At 42.4% G+C, this 9043-nt stretch overlaps 1 pseudogene; it reads left to right on the forward strand.

Moving 5' to 3' along the window:
• The first annotated feature begins 2830 nt into the window (after positions 1-2830).
• Positions 2831-5527, forward strand: LOC149151388 (calcium-transporting ATPase, endoplasmic reticulum-type pseudogene; annotated as a pseudogene).
• Positions 5528-9043: the final 3516 nt, after the last annotated feature.

Below are 9043 nucleotides of genomic sequence, written 5' to 3' on the forward strand. Positions count from 1 at the left end.
TTTCCTGCTTTCATTTCAATTCCACATTTTCATTTCAGCAAGATAGTTAGTTGCAGTTCAATCTATTTTAGTTTTTGCAGGTACAAGAAGAAAAATACAAAAATCAACCAAAAAGATTTCATTTCATGCCTTGTAGGAGTAGAGATAAGTTAGAAAAATGATTGCACAACACCCCCACTGCTTCACACAGCCAACATTCTCTCTTCTTCGATGGCTGTGGTTAAAGAACCCTTAGGTGGACAGCAAGACATATTTGAAGAACCTCAAGGGAAGAAGAAGAAGAAACCATTCCTCTGGAGCAAATGGATACAAGCAGAAATGTTGGGAGCAGTCCCTTTTCCAAAGACGAATTTGAAAATCAGATCGAAGATTTCAAGAGTGATATGAGGCAGTTTCTTGCCATGCAACTGGATACCTTGCGGATCCAAAAGAAGCAATAAGAAGCCAAGAGGGCTTTGGCCATTTTTTGTCCTAGGTGCACTAGAAAGCATCCTAGGAATGAATGTCCATTGTACTCTATAGAAGTGTGTTTTGTCTGTGAAGAATACCATCCTACAGATCAGTGCCCTTCCTTGCCCGGAATTAAAGCTGCATATCAGAGAGCCAAAGGAGCTACTGAACCACTCTATTATATGAACCAAAGGAGGCTGCATGGACCTAGATCTTACCAGCAGGAACTGCAAGGGACACACGAGACCTATTATGACCCCTATCAAGCCACTTTCATGCCTTCTTGGGGTACCCCTGCTCATCCTTCCTGGTTCACACCTCCTCCTTGTTCCTTCACAGATCCATATTATGCCCAACCAGTTGCTCATTCGTTTCACTCTTATGCTCAGCCACAACCTCAGTGGAATGCACCTTATCAGGGGTGGAGGCCCCAATACAACACTCCTCCCACTTATTTTCCTCCACCACCTGCTCAATCGCAACCATCACCTCCTCCTCCACCAAGGCAACCCCAAATGCCTACCCAACCACAACCCCATCCGCATCCATCTCAAATCCACACCTCCACTCAACTACCTGTACCACCACTTCCAAAACCATACCATGGAGCATCTCAACCCAATTGCAAAGCTGAGGCACAACATGTCCAAACAACTACTCTTGAGCTCAATGATCTTCACCATAGCTCAGGAAGAGTATTGCAAAAAAGAGACTATATTGAAAGCACTGAAGGACCACATCAGGAAAAAGAAGATTCAAAAGAGGAAATCAAAGAACCATGGGCTTTGCTTGATGAAGAGAAGACATCAGAAGTAGAGATAAAGAAAGATCCTTCATGGTTACCATCAAATCTTCCATGTATTCAAGAGAAAGATCAGCAAAAAGAGGAAGATGAGGAAGTCATGTTAGAAGGTGACATGAAACATGATCCATATCAGCAAAAGGACCAAGGATATCAAAGCTATATTGAGACATGGTTTCAGACGGTCACTAAGTTGCAGCAGTACTCTCTTCTTCAGCTATGTTTGACCCCTTCAAAGTCAAATCATTTGGTCTCTGAGATCCGGATAGCTGTCAAAGCATGGATTTCAAGCCTTCACATCAGTTTATCTCTAATCTCGATGTGCACATGGCTCCATTGGAAGTATTCTTATACTTGAGAACGATTTTGTTTTTCAAGTAGGGTAGGGTAGAAAAAAAAAAAAAAATGAAAAAAGAGTAAAATAGAAATCTAAGGTGAAAACCTCCTCGCAGGCGCCTTAGATTGGCTCATTGATTGAAAACCTCCATGAGGCGGTCAATGGGTTGGGAAAAAAGAGAAAAGAGAATAAGATCTCTGGGTGAAAACCTCCCTTGGAGGCGCCCAGGGCAGGCAATTAGGGTGAAAACCTCCATGAGGTGCCCTAGTTGTTTTTCAAAAAAAAAAAAAAAAGAGAAAAAGAAAAAGAAAAATAAATCTGATTTCCATTGAATAATTTCAAGTTGCAGCAATGACATTGTAGGTCAGGAGGATCACTCAAAACAAAGACAAAGGAGTTTTTGTGCCTTCTAGAGGAAGTTCTATATTTCTACAGGAAACATCCTGTAGAACCTTCAAGCAAGCTAGATTCGATTTTGGAAGGGGATCTAAAGCTTGGAATCCATTGGTTATGCCTGCAAGCATCCATGTTCCCATTCCTCACCGTTTTCCATCATCTTTTCCACCTCATTGTGCTTCTACAGGAAGTTCCTGTAGAAATTGTAGGAAGCTAGAAATGGATTTCAAAAAGGTGGTTTGGCGAACATGGTAGCTTCCTCAAGGGTTCAGAAGTCCTCCTTCACTTTTCAAACTCCTGCTCCATCATCTCCATACCTGCATCACAGCCCAAGCTTAGTTTTTCTTTCCATGCAAAAACTTGCAAAATTCTTTGAAGAGAAAATACATAGAACAAAATTTGTTTTTGCCATAACTTGAAAACCATGCATCCATTTGAAAAATCGTTTTACAGAGAATTGTATAGGGATGATGGCAACATGCCTGAGCAGTTTCAGGCCATTCCGGTGCACGGTTTCCAAGAAATCAGCCTCCATCACCATCAGCCATTTTTGCATTTTCTCCATATCCGTGCATCCGTTTCAAAACCTGTTTCATGGGGATATGCATATGGGTGATAGTAACCTACCCAAGCAGTTTCAGCCGATTCCGATGCACGGTTTCCGAGAAATTGATCTCTGAAATCTTCAGCCATTTTCCATTTTTCTCGAAATCTGTGCATCCATTGATCACGATTTTGCTATGGGAGGTGCATAATGATGATAGGAATGCACTCAGCAAGTTTCAGATCAATCCGATTTACCGTTTGGGAGCAATGGCGAAAACAAGTTCTAGTCCTGTGAAAATTCAGCAGCAGCAGCTTGAAGGTGCAGATCTGAACGTGGAAATGAACTCCTGCAGCATGCATCCGGCCAGAGGACACCTGCACAAGGAAAACAACCAAAAATCATCAGCCAAGCCCTCATGCAACCAAAGGATCCAGGCATGCAGCAGCAGAATATGAGCATGCAACAGCAAAAAGCACCTCACAGCAACCATCTGACTTCAGGTACGTGACTAAACCTTGTTCCTCTATTGCATGAATCTAATCTAAGCACTGCATGAACGAATGAGATGGGGGGATTCAGCCAGGAAGCTAGCCATATCCGATTGCACTCATCCAGGCAAAAATCACGCAGCATGCATGGGTAAGTCACTCACGTGAAAATTGAAAATAAAAAAACAGACAGTGGTAGAGGCTTTAACTCCAGTGCAACTGATTAACAAGAAGAGGACATGCAGCTCATTATAGCACTGTCGTCTGCATGTGGCCACGTACACCTGGCCACCTCACTCCTTCACCACAAATCACGCAGCAATTAACGAACGCTCAGCTGAAACTCACAGACTGCTGTTAACTTGCACTTGCAACATTTTCAACTGAAGTATGCATCCTCTGATTCCACAAAATGATTAACCCATCGTCCTCCATTGAGCTTTGTGGCCTGGTTCACAATTCTCCAGCGTATCGGGCTCACTCAGAGGCGCAGGGGCACTCTACAGGCGTTTCTACAGGAAGTCGTCTACATGAAACGTAGAAAATAGCTCTGCAGAAGGAAAACTCGATATTTTTGTCAAAATTCAAGCTTGAAATGAGAAAAGTAGTTAAAGCTCGTGTCCAAGGTTACCAGGGTTCTTGAAAGTATTGATTTTGGAGTTTTTCAAACGCATTATAGATCTGTTAATGGTGGAGCAATCTGTTTGAATTCAGAATCTGATCATCTATTTCATAGTCCATGGAGGACAAGATATTCCCTGCTTGGTCTAAAACTCTTGAAGAATGCTTAGAAGAATATGATGTGATCTTAGAGAATGGTTTAAATTCTCATGAAGTGGAAAAACACCGTCAAATATATGGATGGAATGAGCTCCAGAAGAAAAATGGTACACCTTTGTGGAAGCTGGTAGTGGAGCAATTTGATGATACAGTTGTTAAAATACTTCTGCTGGCAGCTGGCATTTCATTTCTTCTCGCCTACTTTCATGATAATGTGTCTTCTGAGGAGGGCATAACAGCCTATGTAGAGCCCCTGGTCATTCTCCTGATTCTCATCCTCAATGCCATTGTTGGAGTATGGCAGGAGAATAATTCTGAGAAGGCTTTGGAAGCTCTCAAAGAAATGCAATCTGATCATGCAAAGGTCTTGAGAGATGGACATTATGTTGTAGATCTTCCCTCCAGAGAACTTGTTCCAGGAGATATAGTGGAACTGAAGGTGGGAGACAAGGTTCCTGCAGACATGAGAATTGTGTCCCTCAAGACATCCACCTTTAGGATGGAGCAGAGCTCCCTGACCAGAGAGAGCATGCCTGTGGTCAAAAGAACATATCCAGCCACCTTGTGTGACTGTGAGTTGCAGTCAAAAGAATGCATGGTGTTTGCAGGAACTACAGTTACCAATGGCTGCTACACATGCATTGTTGTGAGCACTGGCATGTTTACAGAAATAGGTAAAATTCAGGCACAAATTCAGGAAGCTTCAATGGAATGTCATGATACCCCTTTGAAAAGAAAGTTAGATGAATTTGGTGAAAGACTGACAACAGTGATTGGTGCCATTTGTATTCTTGTCTGGATCATGAACTACAAATATTTTCTTTCATGGGAAGTCATAGATGGGTGGCCAAAAAAATATCAGGTTTTCCTTTGAGAAATGTACGTACTACTTTAAGATTGTTGTTGCTCTGGCAGTTGCTGCTATACCAGAGGGATTTCCTGTTGTGATTACTACATGTTTGGCTCTTGGTACTCGTAAGATGGCACAAAAGAATGCTATTGTGCGTAAGTTACCGAGCGTGGAGACTTTGGGTTGCACCACAGTGATTTGCTCTGATAAGACAGGTACTCTTACAACCAATCAAATGTCTGTCAGTGAGTTTATAGCCATAGGGCACAGTGCTGGTTCACTTAGAGAGTTTAATGTTGAAGGAACAACATATAATCCTGAGGATGGAAAAATATTGGATTGGCCTGCACATAATATGGGGGAAAATTTAGAAACTCTGGCAGAAGTTGCTGCAGTTTGCAATGATGCAGGGATATCTTATCATGGTCACCAGTTCCATGCTACTGGTATTCCCACTGAGGCAGCCTTGAAGGTATTGGTTGAAAAAATGGGAGTTCCAGACCCAATGGCAGGTGATACAAGTGCCATTCTCAATAGTGGCACAGTGAAATTGGGCAATTGTGATAGGTGGATACAAATATCAAAGAGGCAGGCTTTATTGGGGTTTGATTGTGATCGAAAATCCATGGGTGTTATTGTCACGGAACCAATGGGACAAAATCGTCTGCTAGTGAAGGGCGCCATGGAAAATTCGCTTGAAAGGAGTGCTTTTCAACAACTTGCAGATGGATCAGTTGTTGAATTAGATGATGCATCAAGGGAATTACTCTTGAGGAAGTTTCATCAAATGAGTTCAAAGGCTTTGCGTTGTTTGGGATTGGCATACAAGGAAGTTTGGGGAGAGGGCAGCAGAAGGAGAAATTGGCCGAGATTTTAGCTAGGGAGGCAGCACCTGTGCTAGCCACCCTAAGCACATCCATCCCCTCCATGAACACTCATTTTTTCAAGGTTCGGACACAATCTGGTCATGGTTCAACCTTCTACAGGAAGCTACAGGACTTTCTACAGGAAGTTCTGTATTTTTACCAGAAACATCCTGTAGAAGCCTTTGGGCAGGCCAGAATCAATTATGGAGAGGGATTTGAAGCTTGAAGTTTGTTGAGGAGGCATGCAACCACTCTTTTCTTCCATCCTCCACTGGTTTCATCTCCTTTCACCACCATTGCCACCATCAGATTGAATATACTTGCACAATCATACCAAAGCTGAAACTTCTCTAGGAAAAGGAGCACAAGCAGTGGGAAGAACAAAGAAGCATGGTTTCATGACAGAGAAGAGGACATCACTTCAGAAGCTTGGCATGACAGGGAGGCCACCAAGGCCATCAAAGATGAGGAGATAGATTGGTTGCTCAGAGGATGAGCAACACTTTCAGTAGGGGGGTGATGATGAGCCCCAAAAATGGATAATTATTTGGGCTCATTCAACCTCCTAATTCGACTTAATCCACCATTCTCATTAGTTTATTGCATGTTTTTTATTATATTTATGCTAATAGAGTGAATTGGGTTAGTCATTATGCCAACAAGTCTAATGGGTGCTTTGTGTAGCCTTTTTGGTCAACTTGGAGACAAAATTGAAGGTTTTAATGAGCACTTGGCAGCCAAATTCGTGGGAGAACAAGGGAGAGGATTTGTAGGAAGGTGTCCCCTTCATTTATGGGCCCTTACCTCGAATTCTCCACCATCAGCTCGGAGTTCAAGGGCCACCAAATCAATTAGCACAAGGGCAGCCAAGCAAGTCAAGTAGGATTGCTGTTAACTACAAGTTTTGGGCAGCCGAGTCCCTAACGTTTAGAAGGACTGTTGGGTCCTCAATTTGTATAAATAAGAAGGCTTAGGGCCTCATTTGGGTTAGCTAGTGGTTAGTCATCTTGTAGCCAATGGTTAGTCATTTTGTAGGTAGAAGTTAGCTAGTTTGTAGTTCGATTTTTATGCAGTAGATTAGCTTTGCTTTCAGCACATTTTCAAGTTTCCATGGTGGACAGTTTTGATGTAACTCTTCTTTTCTTGCTCAATAAAGATTAATCCAGCTTTGCACCAACTCTAAATCTCTCTTAGGAGGCTGTAGCTCTTGGGGTTGGGCCCATCTCAAGCGCCCAGTACCTCCTTTGTTTACTTTCATGTGTCTTTGCTGCATTCTTAGAGTAAAATCTGCTATTTAGATTTAAAACTTGTTGTGTTATTTAGGTTGCTTTTGATGATTAAAGTAGATTTTCATGTTCAGATTGATTTGGATAGATTAATAACATAAAGGATCCTTGGAAAAAGGGGCTCAAGCACCTCTGATCTTACCTCTACCTCAGTGGGATCGTGAGTTGGGACAAAGGTGACCTTGCTGCCCACAAAAACGTTGTTTTGCTTCACCATGCAAGTATTAGTGTTGGATTCTTAGTTGTCAAACTTGATATCAGTTTTGACTGCATGCTTAGGCTTATGATTGCTTAGTTGCATAGTTAGTTCATCTGATTTTGTGCAAATAAACTTTTGTTCCATTTCTTTTGATATTATCTAGGTCAGATTAGGTCAAGGTAATTAGGTTCTTGATTTTCCAAGTCTTCATTTCTTGAATTCGAAAAATAACTTGTAGAGCACCTGTTATCCTTCTCTATCTACCCATAATCCATCAGATAATCTGCTCCAACCCTTAGTCCATGATTCGTACCCTTCATTTGCCATACTTTCCCCACCTTGCCCTAATTCCTACATTCTTGTGCATCATCGCTTCCTCCATCCTTGAACAAATCCAATCACTCCTTAGCCTCATCCACCAAGTCCTAGACCTCTTCACACCCCTATTTCACCTCCATACTCATTCCTCCATCTTTTTCCCTCCATCCATGCTCCAAAATCCCATTTCAAAACATCATGTAGAAGAATTACAGAACATCCTGTAGAAATCCTGAACATCCTGTAGAACCCCTACAGACTTCCTGTAGAAGCTCATAAACACGGTTTCTTGGCAGCCAAACTTTGTGAGACTCTCTGGAAGGGTGTTAGGGACCCCTTAGACCCTCTCTGAACCTTGCCAACCTTTCCCAAGCATTTATCCTCCTTGATCCACCTCTGCACAGTAAAAAATAGTTAGAAGCACATGCATGATAATCCCAACAACTTAAACAAAAATACAAAAAGATGTTTTCTTCAGATAGAGGTAGTCTAGACACATGTATTTTACCTTCATAGAAGTAATGGCATCTCTTTTAGTAGTTTTCATGCTCTCCTTTGCGTCAGTAGGACTAGCTGGTAGAATTAGGGTTTGCTAGGGTTTGCGTTTCCTTTTGGCTTTCAGTTTCTTTCCGCAAGTAGATCAACTTCCTTTGAGTTAGCTTTCATCCATCAGTTAACAAGCTTCTTCTAAGAGCTCATAGAAGTTGGCTTAAGCCCCTAGCGGACTTGTGCCAGCTGACCAAGTGATAGCTGCGGCAAGAGCTAGTACTTGTGCATACAGCACCGTCGCTTCCAAGTTTGTTACGAACTACCGGGTTGATAAAATTAAAGAAGGGAGTTCCAGGAGTTGTAGCATTATTGCTACAATACTGGAGCCCACCATCTTTTTTTTTGGAAGGCAGCACAGAGAAAGATGAGCATGAACAGTGGGAAGAGGTGGAAAGAAAGGTTGGGTTCCATGTCAGTAAGGAGGACACTACTGCAGAAGCCTAGGATGTGAGGGTGGCAGTAAAGGCAATGAAGGACGAGGAGCTGGATTAGTTGCTCAAGGATGAGCAATCATTTTAGTTGGGGGGTGATGATGAGCCCCAAATTTGGTAACATTTTGGGCTCATTTGGCCTAACTACCCTTGCTCAACCCTTCATTTTTCATAACTTATGCATCATTTTTTAGTATATTTATGTCATTTGTACGAATGAGGGCAGTCACTATTCCTAGGTGGCTAACACGTGCTTATTTCAGGTTTTTTGACGTTTAATGGAGCAAAACCACGCAGATGAGGGCTAGGAGATAGCCAAGATGGGATTGAGATTTTGTAGGAAGGTTGTCCACAGCATTGAATGGCCTTCCTCGTGATCTTCACCCCCAACTCCGAGCTCCAACAATCACCACCACCGAGTTAGAAGGCAGCCAAACGGATTTTGAGGAAGTAGCAGATCACTCTTAGTTTGGTCAGCCAAGCCCCACTGATTTAGGAGGCCAGCTTGGGGCCTCAAGATGTATAAATGATAGGGTTGTAGCCTTCGAAGAGGACTTTTGAAACCTTGTTGCACATTCTGAAATACGAGCTGATAGCTCTGTTTTGCTCTTTTGTAAGCCATTAGTGGCATGTTATTTGACTTATGATTGTTATCTTTTAATGGAAAGCAGACAGATTTGAGTTCAGTTCTGAGTTCTTAAAGGAGCCATAGCTCTCGGGGTTGGGCCCAACCTGAGAGCCTAA

This window comes from Pinus tabuliformis, chromosome 9, assembly GCF_031772625.1.
Source record: "Pinus tabuliformis cultivar Carrire ecotype Pingquan chromosome 9, CPIR1, whole genome shotgun sequence".
In the NCBI taxonomy this organism is placed as follows: domain Eukaryota; kingdom Viridiplantae; phylum Streptophyta; class Pinopsida; order Pinales; family Pinaceae; genus Pinus; species Pinus tabuliformis.